Raw genomic sequence first — 21,362 nt, 5'->3', positions numbered from 1 at the left:
AAGATCAGTTTTGTTAGTGGTCTCAAACTCAGATTGCACTCGAGTCGAATATACGATCTGAAAGCACGGCTAGGTGACGGGCTGGAAAGTTTTACTTATTTATAACTAAAATGAAAAGTTTACTTAACAAAACAAAATTTTTATTTACTAAATATTTATCAAACTGTAGAGTCATTAGTTTATTTTGAAGGAGGAGATATGAAAAATGAGCAAAGCCCTCCCCGAAACTCGAACCTGGACCTCTCGAATACGCGCCAAGTGTGCTACCGTTACACCACAAAAGCATGTAGAGAGAAGGAAGAAAATACCTTATACACTCTCCCTTTAAAATGGGTGGCTGAGGATTAGGGTACCCAGTCGCCTAATCCTGGTGGTGAAGAATTATAATCGGTCACCTTTTAGTTCTGCCGTTACTGTAGAGTCATTTGGAAGAGACATCAAATTGAGCAATACCCTCGCCGGAACTCAACATGGACCTCTCGAATACGCGCCGAGTGTGCTACCGTTACACTACGAAAGCATGTAGAGAGAAGGGAGAAAATGCCTTATACACTCTTCCTTTAAAATGGGTGGCTAGGGATTAGGGGACTCAGTCGCCTAATCCTTGTAGTGAAGAATTATAATCGGTCACCTTTTAGTTCTGCCGCTACTGTAGAGTCATTTGGAAGAGACATGAAATTGAGCTATACCTTCGCCGGAACTCAACATGGACCTCTCGAATACGCGCCGAGTGTGCTACCGTTACACCACGAAAGCATGTAGAGAGAAGGGAGAAAATGCCTTATACACTCTTCCTTTAAAATGGGTAGCTAGGGATTAGGGGACAGTCGCCTAATCCTTGTAGTGAAGAATTATAATCCGTGACTGTTTAGTTTTGCCGCTACTGTAGTGTCATTTGGAAGAGACATCAAATTGAGCAATACCCTCGCCGGAACTCAACATGGACCTCTCGAATACGCGCCGAGTGTGCTACCGTTACACCACGAAAGTTTGTAGAGAGAAGGGAGAAAATGCCTTATACACGCTTCCTTTAAAATGGGTAGCTAGGGATTAGGGGACTCAGTCACCTAATCCTTGTAGTGAAGAATTATAATCCGTCACTTTTTAGTTCTGCCTCTACTGTAAAGTCATTTGGAAGAGACATCAAATTAAGCAATACCCTCGCCGGAACTCAACATGGACCTCTCGAATACGCGCCGAGTGTGCTACCGTTACACCACGAAAGTTTGTAGAGAGAAGGGAGAAAATGCCTTATACACGCTTCCTTTAAAATGGGTGGCTGGGGATTAGGGGACTCAGTCGCCTAATCCTGGTAGTGAAGAATTATAATCCGTCACCTTTTAGTTCTGCCGCTACTGTAGAGTCATTTGGAAGAGACATCAAATTGAGCTATACCTTCGCCGGAACTCAACATGGACCTCTCGAATACGCGCCGAGTGTGCTACCGTTACACCACGAAAAGAGAAGGAGGAGAAATAGAGAGGAGAAAATAGAAGAAAGGAGGAACTGTAATACTGTATTTACAGTAACATTTTACTTACGAGTTCTGAAAATTTTATAAATATTTGAGTAATTTTAAATATCCTCAAGGCTTGCAGAAAGTTAGCTTCCTTAACCTTTTGAGGCCGGGGCTTTGCTAGCAGTAAAAGCTACCAAAGGACGGGAAATCTTAAAGCGAATGCTTTCCCCCTTTAAGAAATTTCCTGCTATTTGTAACAAAGATTCTTGTGTGTAGTTTAATGGATCCTCAGAGGGGTGCATCTATGTCACAAAAGGAAGATCTTTGAAAGACTTAAGTGGTTAAAACCCCACGGATGTCAAATTTGACATTTCACCCCACTTTTCAGCCTGGAAATGGGGGAAAAAAACATGACCACTAAAGTGGACAACCCCGTCTTTTCAAAGAGAGGACTCTTTGGCCACTATAATGACCATCCCGTCTTCAAAAGGTTAAATTTTAAAATGAACTCGCCGCATTGCTTGTGTTCATTTTACTAATTAATTTGCTCGTGGATTTTGTATGCATTGATTGTGATAGGTGAAGCAATAATAGCGAAGAGCGTCAGGAAAACGCAGATATCTAATACTGTACTCTTGGTTGGATGTGAATATCATTGCACGTGGGAAGACAGACTGAACGGTGACGAAGATGATGACGACAGCGAGAAAGCTGCAAATTGTAACAAGACACACAGACAAGCAGTTCTAGGAGCGTGAAATGATTTGTTAGGCTTAGGGAGTAGTTAGTAGTGGGCCGCAAAACAGTGTCTGTGAGTCAGGATTCAGGGAAATAGAAATGACGATATTTTTATAGATATTGTAGTGTTAATATTGTTATGTATATTTATTGGAATGTAGGTTTCTCATAAGTAAATAAGACTGTGATAATTACCATTGGTTTATCCGTGATTACTCTTCATTTGTTTTGTTTTCGTACTGTAACCGCGTCCTTAGGAAATTAAATTATTTGCATAATTTTCCCCTCTCGATTTTCGAATGATAAAATTAGTTTAATAAAGTGCGGAAATACGCCAGTAAATACGAAAATAATGACGCAAAAGAAACATTCTTATTTATATTCATTTTCTGTCTTAAAGCTAAACGTTGGTATCTGTGAGAAATTTCTGTTGGCTACACTTTTTAATTCAAAACGCATTAACAGCTAAATATTCAATCTTCAGATTAACATTTATTTCAAGTAACTGTAATGTTTGAATAAACCGCTAAATAATTTACTTTGAACTTTAACAAAAATAAATAAATTGTGAAAACTTTTTAGTGAGACAGAACTTGATAATAGTAAATACTGAAGCCTATTCTCTTTCTTTTATTTAATAACTTTTTCTCTGACGCATGGAGAGAAAAATAATAAATTTGCATGTAAATAATTATAAAGTTCCTTTTTTTTTAAACTCAACAACTCAGTTTTGCTAAAGTTGGAGCATCGTTACTAGAAACTATGTTCATCACGAATTGTAGAGGCCTCATTGGTCACTCTGATTTTGTTGACTTAAAAATTTTAACTGCGGGAGGGGGGGATAAACTTTATATAGAAATGTACTCCCAAACAAGATGATTATTCTTATTACAAAAATTCGTAACTGAGTGTATTTATCTTTTGACAAGTACGAGAAAAGAATAATCAAATCTGTGTCTTCAAATCTGAGAATAAGATTTATATAACTCGTAAGTTTCATGAAAATAATGTTGAATAGGACATCAAGTCATTAAAATCATAAACCTTTCTTCAAAGTTCTGTGATAATAATTAATGTCATAATATAGTTAATTAATTAACCGGAAATTGATCGCAGGTCACGTGAAATTACCTCAGGGCCGCATCATGCACTCCGCCAGTTTGAGACCACAGCTTTAAAATACCAGTAAGTTTAGAACATCCCGAATACCGTGGAAACCCATTACCCAGCTTTGATGTAATGCGATAGAGAATTAGAGTGGACGTTGATTGCAGGTATGCTAACTGTCATTTTGCCCGTGCGGGTAATTAGGCGGAAATGAGACGCTGTTGAGTACGCACCTGTACTGTATCACTGTCGCATTCGCAGCGACTGTGCGGGCATATTGGCGAATATGAATTAAGAACTATTACAGAAATTTGATTTTTATGTATTTTCTGATTTTTGTTTATGATTTACTGATCAGCCATTACGAACACGATGCAAGTAGTTTAATGCAGATGTTACCTAGTATCGTCTCACTTCCGACTGATTAGCTGCGTAACTGAGTGATTGTTTAAACTTACCCAATAACGTCCACTCTGTACCTCTGCAAATTATACTAAGTCTGTGTGACTTTTCTCGAGATAATTCAATGTCGCTGCATACTTTAAGAGTAGTCGTTCTGCATGCAGATAAAAGTGCATGGGGTACCAGACGCTTCACTACAAAATGGAGCAGGTATTGCCACAATATACTAACCAGCTAGAATATGAAAAAACTTGAAATGACTATATGCTATTTTTAAGTAATACTGGAGTTATAAAACTGAGTTGTTACATTTAAACATAAGAGAAAAATAACATTACATACAAAGTTACATAACTAACACAAACTGTTTAGTACAATCATTAAAATATTGAATCACGTGGGAAGATAGCAAAGTTGATATTTTGGAGATCATTGCACTGAAAATGTTGCATTTTTATTTAAGTAGATAAACATAAGGGTAAACATTTTGCTAATATATTGGGAGGTCTGATTCTTGTTATGCAGGGATATTTCTTACAGGTAAAACTGTACGTAGCTCAGATTTTTCAGTCCAAAGTTCATGGTCTCAGCTCAGTAGGTTCGGTGTTTTGGAACATTATGAAAATTGTCATTATTGTGCGAAGTCAGTTATTGGGATGTGACATAGACATTGTTTTTTCCGCTTTTTTATTCTCGGTCCTAAGGTGTGACTTGGCATAGGTGTAGTCCTAGAGCGCTAAGCTTTTGGTGTACTGTCATGATTTTTGGATAAACAGTAGAACTCCAGGTATCCTAATTAATTGCGACCGGACCCCATTCGAATAATTCGATTTCTTCCGAAGAAAGGGTCTAAGTATAATTATTTTATGTACTTACTGTATAATGAAAATGGAAGAAAGTAACTATTTTTAAAGAAAAAGAGGTTTTGATTAATTAAAATGAAAAGGCAACGCTTTTACGTGCATGTTATATAGCGTACCGGACAGTACTTGCAAGTGCTGAAAGTGATTGCTTGCTGAAAATCTCGGTCAGAGTAAGCTGTTTGACTGTCTTCATCCGTTTTCTGGCAACCAAGTCGCGCGTCCGCTTGACAATGAGAAGTTGCATGTGGTCAACTCGGGCTGACGCTCCATCCACTTCAGCGCAGTTTCAAGGCCGCTAAACGCTTCACTAGCTGATGGTCCAATGTCTGCTTCATCTTCGACATTGAGGTCATCTTCTTTCTCGACACGTTCTTGTCTCACGCTTTGAATAAGTTCATCTCTTAGAATTAGGGTCTGACGAATCCCATACCATCCATTCTTCTGTATCCTCAGCATTAACTTCTGAATATCGAGGAATTTGCTAAAGAATGTTTTCTAATGCCTCAAATGACACGTCATCCTAATCTTCTCCTGTCTCTTCTCTTTCCTTGAGTTTCTTTTCCCTTTTCCTCCTTTCCCTTCTCCTCTGCAATTGATGCTGAAAATGTCTGAAATTCTGAAAGCTATTCAGATAATCGGAGTTCTGCTGTAGGTGGCGATGAGATGTCAGTTTGTTGCTATTCGCTGAGTTGTATTTTAAATTGCTGTGCAACTATGTGCTACTGTACGTTGCCAAGGCAAAAATCGGTACTTGATATCGATACTTGAAATCGGTGAAAAGAACATGATATTTAATAAATAAAGGTGACGCACAAAACGTTAAAAAAAACCCTTTGAACGTAACGTAAAATCTGAAACCTTTCAGTTTTTTTTTTTTTTTTTTTTTTTTTTTTTTTAATCTCCTTCTCTCTCTTTTCTTTCCAAGAGCTGTAAACTTAGCAAAATGCGCAGCCTCATGCTTACAAATCAATTTGCACTACTTGCAGGATCTAAATTAGCTGAAATCTATTAAAGTATGTAACGTTTGAAATTTGCAAGGCAAAATCCTAGTAATCTTTGTTTCAAATTTTCTAAAATTCGCGAGCAACTCGACTAATAAAAGGTTAAAGTCCAGCTAAGTGATCCTAATAAGCAGGGCCGCAAGTATTACGTAGGTCAACGTCGCTGCCAACAGATTTCTCGCTATCTTCAAGAAATCTGTTTTTAAATAACGTGTAACTAATTTGTATCCTGGTGGCAGCTAGCGAAAGTAGTATTATAGATAATGCCTTAATTAACATGAAATCTTACAGTGAACTGTGATATGTGATATGTGAAAAGTAAAACTTAAAAAATTTCACCACGAAGAGTCAGATTCTTATAAAATAGTTCATACTATTATGTGTTCGAATGGTATCATGACGTATTATATTAAGTGTCTTAATAACTTGAAACAGTTAGATGAATACTTGAATGTTAGTACAAGTATCTCGAAAATAATTTAGCCATAATATTTTTTTTTTCGCAAAATACTTTAAGCGTTGATGTGAGAAACCCACAATATTATCTGCTGTGTAGCGTTTTAGACAACGCAGATTCTCCCCCCCCCCCGCTATGTGTAACGTATGCCTCTTAAGATTTAGCCCTCCCTAAAATAATTATCGCTTTAACTTTTTTTAAAAAAAAATAAGTGTCTATGTCCTGTGTACTGATAGGTTTCGAATGATGTAGATTCTTTTTTTTTTCCCCCAGCTCTGTGTAACGTACGCCTCTTAAGATTTAGCCCCCTAAAAAAATTATCACTTTTAACATTTAAAAAAAAAGTAAGTGGTTATGTCCTGTGTACTGATAGGTTTCTAATGATAGGTTCTTATATTTCAGTAATACATTGCGCTCAGATTTACATAGTTTAAATCTTGCTTGAATGTAAAACGCCGTGTTTTAGGAAACCTTACTAAACATTATCAATTAATTACATGTTAGCGGAGAAAATTTATTTTCTTGGTAAAATATGTACGTGATGTCAAGCACACATCATAACATTATTGTAATTTGAAAAAAAGGGCTCTGAACTTCAGAAAGTGTGCGACACCTTCTTTAAATTCCGTAAGTGGATCTCAGAGTGAATTTGCTGTGAACATGTGTCACAATGATTGATATTTGCTAGAAACTCACAATATAAATTGATTTTTTAATGAATATGTAAATTCAAGAGTAGAACGAACAAGCTGTAGTTAAAGCTAAACTGTGCCTTAACCCAGATTTGAATGAGAGAAGGCTTTCGTGCCAGACCGATGTGCTAATAGTTGCGCCAGAAAGACGAGACGAGCACGTGGAAGGAGGGATGCGTTAATTCCAGTGGTGGGGAAACATTACCATGAAAGGTCGCATTTAAATTAGGCAGTGATAAAGGAGGCTGCTTAAGTTGATATACGTATAAATGTGACTTCTGTGAAATTGTTATAGGTTTTCTATAATTTCATCGCTTTATTGCATTATATAGAAATAATGCAAAAAAGTATTAAGTCATTTACATTTTACCTCTTTTTGCGCGGTCTTTTATGCGATTTTTTTTTTTTTTTTTTTTTTTTTTTTAAGTCCAAAAAGGCTTTGTTCCTGAGGAACTATCGTTTCACTTTTCAAACTGTCGCCACTAAATATTATCGCCCTGTGTTATATTTGAAGAAATTAAATAATGAAGAATTCACATAAATGTATGTATGTATCTCGCATTGTGATCAAACAGCGGTACATAGAGCCATCCAATTTTGAAGTAATCCTGCTGCGAATGTGGGCATCCGGAAAACCAAATTTGAAATTTGGAATTTGTTTTATTATCGATTTTATACTTTGTAAAACATTTACGAATTTTTCAGTAACAAACTCAAGGATTTCAAAGCGAGCCATGGAACCTTTGTACAGAAACATTTTTATCTCCAGCTTGAGACTTTGTATCGGAAATTCTAAAAAAAGGGTGAATTTAAAAATATTTTGCGATATAGCTGTTGAACTGAATTTTATGGTTTAAGTGTGAAGAACATGATATTTAATAAATAAAGGTAACACACAAAATGTGAAAAAAAAGCGCCTTTGGACGTACGTAATTTAAAATCTGAATTTTTTTTTTTTTTTTTAATGTGGTATATGAAAATTTCAATGAAATCGGAACATAAAGTTATCAAAAAAATAAAATAACATAAATAATCAATTAAAAAAAAACTTCAGTCTTGTATATCTGGCTATCGAGGCATATACAAGCGTCTAGTAAAGCAACAGTCGTCGCAACAACTGATCACCGACTGAAAAAAAGTCATCGAAAAATCATGAAAAAAAGTAACTCTAAATGAGTACCAGGTAGTATCTTCAAGTGACGAAGCGTACCAATTTACCACAAGTCTTTTAAACCAGTTTACCACAAGTCCTTTGAAACATTTACCACAAGAAAGTTTGCATATTGTAAGACTACGAAGTATAATGGTTATACGTTTTGAAAAGTTTTGTATGTGTAAAATAAGTACATATGTAAATAAAATATTTAAAAATGTTATAGAAAATTTTTGAAAGCAAAGATCCTGTGAGGTGTTGCGGGAATTAGTTTGATCCGATAGCAACTTTAATCCCAGGAATCTGAACTGTTTCTGTAAGTAGAGGAGGATATGTATGCTGCATTTATGGCTAAATTTTTTAATCTTTATATGTTTTGTTAAAGGAATATTAGAACTAATATTGCGACTAACAACGAAACCCTTGGAAGCTTAAGTAAAGGGAGGCCTGAGCTACTCTGTGTATTTAAATACTTACGTAAGCGAGTCGAAGCTGGTGAAGGTTGCAATGTTTGTGTGCCGTTGTGAATCATTTTCCTTTTTCTGACGTTGATAGTAGTGATGTCAAATTTTTATGTTTGTTTAATGTGTTTCGTTTCACTCTCCGCACTTCATAGTTGTTTCTTAAAGTAAATATTTTAGTTTTGCTGTGCGCGAAGTATTATATTCATTCTTGGCATCGAACTGAACTGCGAAGTTCGCCGTACTCCGTGCTTCGCCGCGAATAAACTTCAGCTCCGAGTCAAAAGTGCACTTCTGGATCGATATTTCCCGAAATTGCGGAAGATCGAACGGTCAGTAGAGTCGAATAAGAGGACACGTCTTTTTAGGCCTTCGTCGAATTGACGGTCCGTGAAAGAGTTGAAATTAAAAAGTACGTCAAGTTTGCAAAATAAGCTGATCCTTTACATTAAGTGCAGAACATATAAGGGGACTATTTGTCTATAATAACTATTTTATGTAGGTAAGACTATAACATAAAATAAGAGGTTTCCTTACTTCGACTGCTTATGCTTTATATTAAGTATTAACTCAACGCATGCAATAGATATATATATATATGAGAATGTGAAAGACTTCAGATTTTATTTTTAACGTTTTGTGTGTTACCTTTTTTTTAAATTAACTATCGTGTTCTTTGCACTTAAACCATAAAATTCATTTCAAGAGCAATATCCCAAAATAATTTTAAAATGAGCATATCTTTAGAATTTTCCGATACAGAGTCTCGCGCGCTAACAGTGTTGTCATTGCTCGCTTTGAAATCTTTGAGTTTGTTAATCGAAAATTCGTTAACGTTTTAAAAGCTATGAAATGGCCCACCAGCGGCTGAGCGGTAACGTCGCTGAACACTGGTACTTCGATCCGAGGTTCGAATCCCGCGAACGGGCTGGCTGCATGGGTGTTTTCGTGGTTTTCCCCATGTGTAATGTGTATACGAGCCCAGTTTCCCTTAGAAAGTCCTCCACGAAGGCATCCCTCCCCTTAGGAAGATAGCCCTGGAGGCTTTGCCATAATCACACACACACGCACACACTTTAAATATAATACCAGGCTCAAATATTTGGTGGCAACAACTTGAAAAGTGAACCGACATATATAGTCAAAACTAATACCCCTTCTGGGCAAATTGCCAAATGAACTAATTGATAAAGTATGTAATTATTTTTAATATAGCGTCATTATTATTGCAATAGGTCGTATTAAGTGGAGGTAGGCTTTTAAAATTGAAACGCCTTTTAATAGGAATTAATAAAAGTAGGAAAAGTAGGAAACATAAAAACATGCGAAATTATCTGACTGCCATGGGGCTGAAACCCTTAGAAGTTTAGATTTTTGAAAAATGTTGTCCGAATGTTACTGCTGTTATTATTACCGTCATCATTGTGTGACTTGCCGCAATAATAAGAACGATATAAGGAATAATAATAATTATTATTCACTTAAGCGAATGCAAGAGTAATCGCCTTTAAAAAATATAAAGTGTAAAAAAAAAAAAAAAAAAAAAAAATCTGAAAGCTTTCAGATTTTATATGATATCCAAAGGGGCGTTTTTTTAATGTTTTGAGTGTTACCTTTATTTATTAAGTATCATATTCTTCGCACTTAAACCACATAAAATTCAATTGAACAGCAATATCACAACATATTTAAAAACAGCATATCTTTAAAATTTCCGATGCAGGGTCTCGAGCGCTGGAGATAATCCCCCCCCCGTATATTGTTGCCCCTGTTCGCTTTGAAATCGTGGACTTTGTGAATTTAAAATTCGTTCAAAGTTTTACATAATGTGAAATAGATAATAAAACAAATTCGCAATTTAAAATTCGTGCGCCCAGATGCGCATGTTCGGGTGAAGAATTACGTTATTCAAAATTTGATGTCTCTAGGTACCGTCCTTTTTTCACAGTGGAGAAGCATGCATACATTCGTGCAGATTTAATTTCTTTAAATATGATCAGGGCTGTGATATTTGGTGGCAAAAATTTGAAAAGTGAAACGTCGTTCATAGTGAACCAACGCAAAATCCCAAAACGAAATTAATAGCCCTTCTGATCAAATTTCCCCTTTGGGCTAAAAAAAAGAAACGGGAAACGAAAAGAGTCTTAAACAGCACTAAACTCTTTTTTAAAAAAGGTATAAAATCTAACCGTCCAAGCGTTGCAAACGTGTATATCAAATATAATTTTTATGTGCTCGATAATGACAAAAACATATGAACATATAGGTCATTTTCAAGTAGTGAATGCATTGTTAAAACGAATTTTTTAACGAATTTTAGGTTAAATATATTAAACTTGTAGAACTTTAAAACCTGCTTAAATATTTTATTGAAAATCTTTCAAGTTATTGTGTTTTATATATACATATATATATATATATATTTTATTTATTTATTTTCTTTTTAAGGAGAGAGAGTTAAGAATTGTTTCTTAGAATTTTTTTCCCCTTTTCTTACTCCTTCCTTTTGGTTTTATTTATCGTATTTATTTTTAGAAATGGGGAGTACGTTTTCCTTCAAATGGAAAGGCTTCCATTTCTAACTATTGAAACCAAATGGTTCTAGATTTTTTTTCGCAGCGTTAGATAATATATTATTTTCGTTTAAGAAAAGCTATTTTTTCGCTTTAATTTCAAATTTTAAGGGACTTGAGAGTCTAAAATATAATGTAAACAGTTTCCAATGCGTGCAGTTATTGTCTTTGTATTTTATTTTGTAATAATATAATATTTTTATGTTACTTGTTTTACATTAAGGTCTTATCGTATGTTTTATCTTGCAGGATTATATTTGTGATTGATACATCGTGTGTGCTATGGATTACTTGTGAATTGGATAATTTCGTGGAAAAAAAATAGTGCCTTTGTTTGAAGTGATTTAATAAGGATACTTATTAATTTAATAAGGATTTTCTCATTTATTTTCTTCATTTCAACGCTGTAAATTTGGAAAAATTAAATTAAAGGTAAGTATTTATTTTTTTTTAAATTGTGTATGTAGAAAATGTGAAGAGCTTATTATCTTCATCTTCAGTGTTAAGAGTGAAAAATGAGTCCATTGATCAGCAGGGACTAGAATTTTCAATAAGCTGAAACGTTAGAGAAGTTATTTCGTTCGCTGGTTAGTTTCAGACCTAGCTTGTATATCTGTATAATTAACGTATTGAATTTTTTAGTGCTGAAACTTAAATCGTTGCAAAAAGCCATCGATCTGGGTAATAGCTAAAAATAGTATCAATTTTTTTTTTTTTTTTTTTTTTTTTTTAAACTTCCTTCTACGAAGTAAAGGAAGTGTTGTAATCTCGAAAAATTTCGGTCATCGTATTTCAACGAAAATATCCATTACGACCGCTCTCGTCTCCTTTTAAACGATGTTTTTGCGTTACATCTGTATATACAGCCATAATAAAGAATCCTCCCCCCCCCCCCGAAACGGATCTTAAAATGGATTTGGTGCGAATTAATTTATAGCAACTTATTTTCTTTACCTTTTTTTCATTGTAAACGAACGGAAAAAAAGTTATCGTTCATTATATCAAATAATGTTAACAAAGTGCAAATGTAACAAATTTGGCGTTATTATCGCTTATAACAAATATGCCGAATTTCAGAACGTGCTAATATGTAAATTTACGTACATCCTAGAAAATTTTGAATAAAAAACTCTGATTTTTTTGCAGGTATGCTTAGAAATACATCTACTTTGAGATGATGGTAAAAACTGTATAGATTATCATTCAAAATATTTTTCGAAAAATTTATAAAAAATTATTTAAAAATACAAATTTTAAAAATAAATCATGAAAAATGAGCGAATTTTATTTGGAATGAAACTAAATTTCGAATTCTGGAAGAAGGAATCAAGTAAGTTAAATTTAAAAAAAGAGATATTAATAAACATATGTCAAAACCTATGAACCTTTCTTTACGTTCGTGGTCAATGAAGAAGGAAAGGAAAATAGGCTACTATAAATTAAGAATTCTCACCAAGTGAATTATTCTGGCGCCAACTGAAAAAAATTTGCCAAGATAATTTTTAAATTTCTCACCAAAAATTACAAAATTTAATATATAGGCATAATTTGAGTCGTAGAATCGAAATATGGAAAAAAATTGATATGTTATTTCAGAAAAAGTCCTATCTAATATATATCCTAAGTTTTTATTTCGCGCAGTGTACATCTTTGAATGCTGAACGGAACTGTAGTTGGATAGTTTTCATTCGATTTGTGTGTACGTCGGATGCAATGAATTGTATTGTTGCGCTTTTCTTTTCTGACATCAGTTGTTACCTTATTTTCTTCCTTCACGTTCGTACGGGGTTTGTGTGGATTTGGAGTAAATAACGACGACACTTGATGAAGTATCGTATCACGCTTTATTTAGTCAATAGAGGGACACACACTCGATGCTAACTTACTGCGGACCAGCAGGGTTTATATAGCTTTCGGCTTGTGTTCGAGAACATTCTGGGCTAAACCGGTAAGAATTCGTTCCAGAAGGTTCTCCATCAGTCCATTGCATATCGCCAAATCTGTCGCCAAGTGGGCGATTTATCGCCAAATGTGGCAATCGAGCCTTTCCTTACCATTTTATGGCAACCATAAAAACTGCTTTGCGGGGAAGCTATCATACCGCGCCTGTACATTTCGTAACAATATGAAAAGACTTCATTCAAATTTCAGTAAAAAGATTCTTTCCCGCTCTATCCAGTGGTGAAAAAGTTGCAATTCAGAGATGTTTTTAGTTTATTCGCTAAACGAAGATATGTGCAAAAAATCGTTTCAACATTAAATTTTAAAAAAATGGAGATCGAATCAAAAAAATTCAAAGTTTCTTTACCACATCGTACAAGTATATTTCATTCACAAACAATAAATGTGTAAAATTTGAGATCGATAGCTTATCAGGAAGTAGTCTAAAAAATCAATGAAAACCTTGCAATCATACCAACAAACATAATGATATTATGAGTGAGCTAAGCAAAATTTTATAAAATTGTAATTTTAAATGCTTGTAACGACCATGTGTTAAACAGTTAGCATGTACAGACGCTGTGGCTCTTTGTTTTGAAATGCTTTATCTTGGCAGTATGTCGAATGACAGTTTGTTACTGAAGAAGCTATCAAATAAGACAAAATCGATGAGTGACATAATCGATGAAAGACTAGTATTTTACTCTATCAAATAGTGTAAAACATTAGTCTTTCATCAATTATGTCACTCAGTGATTTGAGTGAATTAATTATAAGAAACGAATTTTTTTTTATATTAATCTACCGGTTCTGCAAGGGTATTATCAAATCACGGGGTATTATTTGATTCATGATTTAGACTCAAAATGCAATTGTGAAAGCTCTTGGCTAATACAGCTAAGGCGACTTTAAAGGCAATGTGACCCCAAAAAGCTGATCAAAGTTAAGTATAGCCAGTGAAATTAATAAAAACGTTTTCTTAGTTACATTTACAACAATCATTTACATAACTAGGAAAGAGATAATTGACACGCATTTATTAAATATAATAAATGCTAAATTTATATGTTCCTTAATAGCTAAAAAATTTTCAGTCTTCACCTTTAGATACTAACTGGAACGCAAAACTTTAAAAAAAAGAGGTGAAAATTAGGGCATTGGAATTCAGATGAGTGGGAAGAGAGAGTTAGAGCAATAAAAATTGAAAACATCTTGATTAGTGTGAAAAAATATTGTACTGTTGGGTTAAAAGTATTTTTTTATAGAAATGAATATTCATAAGCAAAAAAAGTTTATTCTAAATTGAAACATCGTGTGCAAATTTAGCTTTGGGTGATGACAGTCGAAAAATTATGCTTAGATTATCGGAAAATAAAGTAAATGGCGATTACGGAAGCCGAATAAATGAACTGGAAAATCTCTGTATTCCTTCGAGAGCAGGGATTGGTTTTCAGCAATGAAGGGATTTTGTTTTTGGTGATTACAGTTTTTGTCGAGCGGAATCTTTGTGAACTTAAAAGGTATTTTCTCCCTCCTTTCTGCATACTTTCGTGGTGTAAGGGTAGCACACTCGGCCCGTATTCGAGAGGTCCATGTTCGAATCCTGGCGAGGGTATTGCTCATTTTACATGTCTCCTGCTTCAAAATAACAAAATGACTCTACAGTGGCGCACGAACTGAAAGGTGGTGGATGATGATTCTTCTCCACCAGTATTTGGCGATTGGGTCCCATCATCCCCAGTTGCCTTTTAAAAGGGGAATATATAAGGCAGGGTTTCCCAAACCTATGCCCGCGACCACCATGGCACCCGCCGATCGTTTAACGTGTGCCCGCCGCTGTGCGATCGCATTAAAAATATTTTAGTTATCAATAGAATTCTACGTGAAGGTTTTCCTATTTTTAATGAAATAGAAATTGCATCCAGCACGGATGCCAGCACAAAGTGAAATGCTACCGATCTCGTTTTTTATATGCATATTTAATTAACTCTATCCAAATATAAATTCACCTTGAAAAAGAGATGGTGCCCTCCGTGCAACAGCTATCCATAATGTTCTTCTTAGGGACAAAAATGTTGGAAACTCATGCTGTTTTCTCGCTTCTATCTGCATGCTTTCGAGGTGTAACGGTAGCACACTCGGTGCGTATTCGACAGCGAGAGCATCAGAATAATCTAATGACTCTACAAGCTGAGTATTACATATTGAAAGAAATAAACTAATTTGATGATCCACATTCCTAGCCTTTTATCGTACTAGATATTATTTGCGCCTCACATCAGTATATGACTTAGTTTTGAGAAGGGAAGCAAAAGCATAGGAAAAAACAAGGTACTTGTTAGCAATTGTCTCATAACACTGCTAATTAAATTTTCATCTTAAGGGGGCTCATGCACCTTAAATCTGTTATGATCTTTGAATATGTGACTGTTGCAAGAATTGGGATATTTTGTTTATTTTAAAAGCAATTACTTCCAACTTTTTACAGCTGACTACATAATATAGCTGCTTTGGAAATTAGTAACCAGAAAGTTTGTATTGCCACAAATAGTTTTGTAATTTAATCCGCTTTGTGACAAAATTTTTCGTCGTGTTTCCACCTTGCGCGCACGATATTTTTAAAATGGCTAATAGTACATACTTGAAATTTGATGGAATTCATTATATGGGCACTCTTTTCTAACTGAATCAAAAATCTGAAGAATATTTTAATATTAAAAAGTTTTATGCACGAAAACATTAGAGATTTTTTTAATAAAATACCTTTTATAAACTCAACTCCAAATAAAATAAAAATTTAACATGAAATTCTTAGAATTTTTGGTTCACAGTAGTTTCCAAATGTTATAATAGCTGTATATTAAATATGGAATTAAATTATGCAACAGAATGTCTTAAACTGTGCGCGCAAGGTGGAAACATGACAAAACGTTTTGTTACAAGGAGAATTAAATTATAAAAATATTTGTGGCAACACAAACTTTCTGATCACAATTTCAGAAAGCAACTATGTTATGTAATTAGCTGTAAAAAGTTGGAAGTAATTGCTTTTAAAATAAATAAGTAATCCCAATTCTTGCAACAGTCGCATATTCGAAGATGATATGGGTTTTAACATGTATGAGTCCCCTTAAAGATGAATGGCACAGATAAGTAGATTCTATAAATTTCCTCCTGAAGGAAAAAGAAATTTGAAATTTATGTATTAAGTTCGTTGAATTGGCTAGATTTTCGTTTGCAACAAATTCAACGGGAGTTTTGCGCATAACTTCTAGTAACTTTGATCATGTAATGAGTCACCGTCCTATACACAGTATCATGAAATTTGGAGTGCTGGAAATTTTCATCTCTCTCCTTTGATGACTTGAAACCATTTTATCTATCGATGGTAGTCTATTGATCTGTAAAAACATATTGCACCTCGTACTTACTAGTGGTTCTTCTGAAGTAAGTTAAAACCTGCAGTGCGTTTCCATAAAGAAATGAAAACTGTTCTCTCCGGTACTTTTAGTTTGGCTTGCAAATTTTACAAATGAACTTCTTAACAGAAAATTAATTTCATTACTACCTCTGAATACGATTACGATGCTGATGAAAAATCTGAAACAACTGGCGGAGAATCGTAGGTTTATGAGAATCACAGTTCTGAATTCTCACTTCGATTGCAGCTGGTATTAATATTCAGCTAAAATTAATGCCTTGTATAACTTTGAAAAGATTGCCTCATTTGGTCCTCATTATAGTCCATATTCTAGTTCTTCTATGCTGTACTATTGTTCGCTGTAAATTGCTTTTATTGTAATGTTGGATCCAGATCGTTCTTTTGACCGGATGCTTGGCATCCTGTCGCTATCTCCTATGACATCAACGGAAACTGTTTATTTTAGGTCACATTTCGCTGCCAGTTTTAAAAGTTGAATTTTGGTGTTACAAATTTAATGCTCATTTATTAAATATATGAGTAATTTTTAATATTTTAAGAGTAATTAGAAGTTTCTTTCTCTGGAACAAGCTGTAAGGGCCAAAAATTAACTGAAGTATGCGTATAAAAGCAGCACAAAAACGTGCATCTGAAAGTAGTGTGTACTATTTGACCAAAAAAAGGAAAAAGAAAAGAAACAGTTCTGTATCTCTCGTTCTACTCGACTGATTGATGAAATTTAACTTGCGTTTTTATGTCTCGAAAGCGCGAATTACGATATACATTAGATTTATATATAGCCTTCTTCTAACATAGGTATTTTGACACAAAATTGGACTGTTTCTGAAATGGCATGCCGATTTTTTACCATATTTTTGTTCTACGACTGAAACTATAAATTAAATATTAAATTTTGTAAAATTTGGTAAGAAACTTACCGAGAAATTTAAAAACTCTTATCTCTTTTTTTTTTTTTTTTTTTTCCTTTTTCTCTCCCCAGTTTTCGCCAAGAATAATTCACTTGGCGAAATTCTTAATTTTTAGCAACGTAAGTTTCTTTCCCTTTTTTCATTGTGCACGAATGGAAAGAAAGGTTCATACTTTCAAATAATTTTAACAAAATGCGTAAAGCACATCTGGCGTTATTATCGCTTGTAACAAATATCGCTAGTTTCAGAACCCGCCAATGTATAAATTTGCGTATATCTTTGAAAATTTTGATTAGAATAATTTTTACAGGTATGCCTAGAAATGTTGGTAAATGTACTGTAAAATGTTGGTAAAAATTTAATAAGTTGTAATTCAAAAAGTTGTCCGAACAAATTTATAAAAATTAATAAAAAAAATACAAATTTAAAAAACGAATCAGAAACAGCTACGAATTTTATTTAGATTGAACCTAAATTTCGAATTGGAAGAAAAGGGATCAAGCAAGTTTAATAAAAATAAAAGATATTAATAAATATGTACCAAATTCAGTTAACATTAAAGCGCTATAATTTTGAGAGTTAATTTTTTAAAACTACTCGTGCGATTTTTCTAAAACTTGGCACTTTGTCATAATTTGAATCGTATAATCGAAATATGGAAAAAAATTGGTATGCCATTTCAGAAACAGTTCGATTTTGTGACAGAATAGGTATGTTAGAAGAATGCTGTGTATAAATCTAATATATGTTCTAATTGACGTTTTCGAGACATGAAAAATGCAAGTTTCTTTTCGTCAATGGCCCAGTAGAAGGGGAGATACAGAAGTGTTCCATCCCCCCTTTTTTGTGGGCAAGGTGTACTTGCGCGCAGCTTAATATCGAATGTTAATGTTTCGCTTCAAATTCATTTTCGCGGAAATATATCGAATATCTGAAAGCAACAGAGCGGAGCAGTTATCAGAAATAATGATCAACGATTGCGATAGTACGTTCCTTGTTCATTAATAATGGAAGTCACGGCAGTAGCATAAAAGTACCGACGATTATTCAGAAGCATTTTAATGCCATTTTTTAAGATGTTCTTCACCACTGTGTTGAAAACTCTTGCTAGTACATCATGGAAACCAGAGATGGTCACCGGATCTAATTGCGATCAGACACGTGTCGGATCTATTTGAGACTCGCATTGTGCACCAACATTTTCCGAGGTCATTTTAGTGAGTTGACGGTTGTTGCATTGGAAAAAGTCAATTCTCAGTCACATATAAATATATTATTGTCAATTTTGAGTAATTGGCTTAGGTTCGCGCTCCCCTGTATAACACCAATTAACCAAATTGGTGTTCGACTTACCAGAAATCCCATGAATTATCAGCTGATCTTTTTTGGTTTTCCACGAGAAATCGTTATGTCTAACTGTATATGCTAGCTAAATAGCATGTGATATTTACCGATTGGCTAATAGATTGAAGCAAAGGTCGCTAGAATTGTCTGTCTAATTAGAGATGCCTTCATGGAAAATGCCTTGTACATAACTGTTTATATAGAAGTTCTTAAGACATGTGTGTTATTTCAAGTGTCCCCCAAGGTTTTTAAAAAATTACACTGTGAAATGTTAAATTGCGTTTTAATTTAAATGCTTTCCCAATTATCTGTGTTATATACATACACATCTGATTAAGTATATTGATGGAATTTTTAGGCCAGTTACACGATTTCTGTTGAAGAATTCATTACACTTTGCAACTTATCACGAAAAGTAATCTTGTCAATTACAAGTGGTTTTTCTTCACTTAATATTCAACGTTTTTTTTTTTTGGGGGGGGGGGTAATGTAGATTTTTACTTCTCTCTTCAATTAAGCAGGGAAGTCCTTATAGTTGCCGGTTGAGACCCCAAGTTATTGATAAATTTAATGGAATTATTGGTGATTATTTAAGCATTTAATATTTTAAGCCAACATAAGTCTTGAAGGTGGAAAATTTTTATTATTTTATTAACAATTTTGCATTATTTTAAAATTTATCTTTTTAGCCCAAAGGAATGTTAACTCAGAAGGGTTATTAGTCTCGAATCGGGATTTTACCTTGAATCCACTGCAAAAGGCGGAATCAGTTTTCAGATTGTTGCCACCAAATATTATCGCCCTGTATCATTTAAAAAAATAAATAAAGGAGAATGTGTATGAATGTAGGTATGTTTCTCGTATTCTGAAATATACAGGCATCAAATCGACCTGTGATACCTACAGGCATCAAATTTTGAATAGCTTAATACTGCACCCGAACATGGGTACCTGGAAGCTAAAATTCTGAATTTTGAAATTGTTTTATTTTTATTTCACATTCTCTAAAACTTTATCAAATTTTCGATTAATAAACTCGATTTTAAAGCGAGCAATGACCACATTGTACAGAAAAAATGCTTTTATGTCCAACGCGCGAGGTTTTCTATTGGAAATTCTAAAGATATGCTGTTTTTAAATATTTTGTGGTATTGCTGTTAAAGTGAATTTTATATAGTTTGAGTGCGAAGAATGTGATATTAAAAAAAAAAAAAAAAAAAAAAATACCCTTTGAGCGTAATATAAAATCTGAAACCTTTCAGATTATAGTTTATTTATTTTATATATATATATATATATATTTTTTCAGTCAAACATAGTGTAAATAAGTAGCTATGTAGAAGATTGAACCCTCCGTAAGAAATGCTGAACATTACGGAAAACTGAGATGCTATTTCCCTTTTTTTAAAAAAATGGGGGGGGGGAATGTTTAACAGTTGAGTTTCTAAATGAAGTAATGTGGTTATTTTTCATTTTAGCGTTACTTACCCTTCTTTAAATTATAGAAAAAGAAGTCTGATTTCGCTGATTTATTACATTTTATTAATTTAAAGAGTTCTGCATATAAATATGTAAAGTAATATTATCACACTCGTTAGATTTTATGGCGATATATCTCACTGCCAAGATAACAATTCGACTCTTGTCATCAAATTAGTTACTTAACGAATAAAAATCCATTTATTGCAGATATTACCACTACAAAATATAATTATTATCCGAAATACTTGCGACTCTCTGATTAAATAATGCCCATTAACGAAATAAAAAACAAACTCTTCCCCCCTATTAATTGGAACTCCGGTGTATCTGCAACTGATAACTCACGTGAGTGCTGCTGTAAAATTTTCGCCAACCTAGAATTACTTAGTCTGCTGATGTTCCTTTAAGTCTGTTATGTCTGTAAGCTATTACTGCATGTAATTTGCGTGAAATGAATGTAAAATATCCGGCTGGGAAATGTGTTGTCACCAATTTACGGTTTCAGTTCTTTTCACTCTCGTCCATTCTTTTGTTCATTTTCCAGTGTTTTATACTGATTTAAAAAGAGAAATGCACATTTTTTAAAATTAATATATGATAATTGTGTCGAAGTCATAACTAGCCCCCCCCCCCCGCCTCCACACGCAAGTCAAACTTTTTAACTTTTTCTTATAGCATTTGCTTGCGAAATTCACGACTTTAGCATGGAGGGTTCGAAATATCGAGAAGATATTACACTATTCCTTATTCTTTTCAATTTCTCTACTAAAGTTTCATTTTAATAGTCTCATGGCCGTGGGAAATCGGGCTTAAATATACCAGTCTGCGATAATGATAGGTGTAAACGATAAGGCGCTAACGAAATTGCATGCTTGCTCAAGATTCCGAGCGCTTCATTCGTTGAATATTCTAGACTGAATCGTCTGTGGCTGAGTAAAATTACGTCGATTTAAATAGGAGTGCGGTTATTAGTAGACGGTAAGATGTTTATATGTTCTAAATAATGATTTTAGTTTTGATTAATTTTTTCGTCTTTTCAAGGCAGATTTGGCTGTAAAAATAACTATAATAAATCATCTGTAATAAATAATAAATTTTTGTAATATATATCTCTGTTTTCTCTATTCGTGTTTATGTGTTTCGTTAGACTGAATTTTTTGCAAAATGAGCAAGGACATCATGGTAAACTCCGTAGTAATCCTGATACTCCAAATCCTAAATAAACTCATTTCCGGAATACCACTGCCCACGTGAAAGCATTTTAGTGAAAGAGTGAAATATTGTGATGTAATTTATTTGGCTTAGTAGGATTTTACAGTCCCTAGGTTCGTTTCACTTC

At 34.0% G+C, this 21,362-nt stretch overlaps 1 protein-coding gene across 6 annotated transcripts in view; it reads left to right on the top strand.

Moving 5' to 3' along the window:
• Positions 1-21,362, top strand: part of LOC118183348 (uncharacterized) — a 384,570-nt gene that overhangs the window by 94,987 nt on the left and 268,221 nt on the right. For 5 of the 6 annotated variants that reach the window (XM_085817694.1, XM_085817695.1, XM_085817696.1 and 2 more), the window contains one exon: positions 11,156-11,338. The exons of the other annotated variant lie outside the window; for it this stretch is intronic. The gene's annotated coding sequence lies outside the window, so the exon portion shown is untranslated. The remainder of the gene's footprint in view (positions 1-11,155; positions 11,339-21,362) is intronic. 6 annotated transcript variants of the gene reach the window in all.

Source organism: Stegodyphus dumicola, chromosome 5 (genome assembly GCF_044657685.1).
Source record: "Stegodyphus dumicola isolate Sdum_Otavi_A_Nest chromosome 5, ASM4465768v1".
Classification (NCBI taxonomy): domain Eukaryota; kingdom Metazoa; phylum Arthropoda; class Arachnida; order Araneae; family Eresidae; genus Stegodyphus; species Stegodyphus dumicola.
Note: the sequence above shows the minus strand (reverse complement) of the source record. Positions and strands in the feature narration are given on the sequence as shown.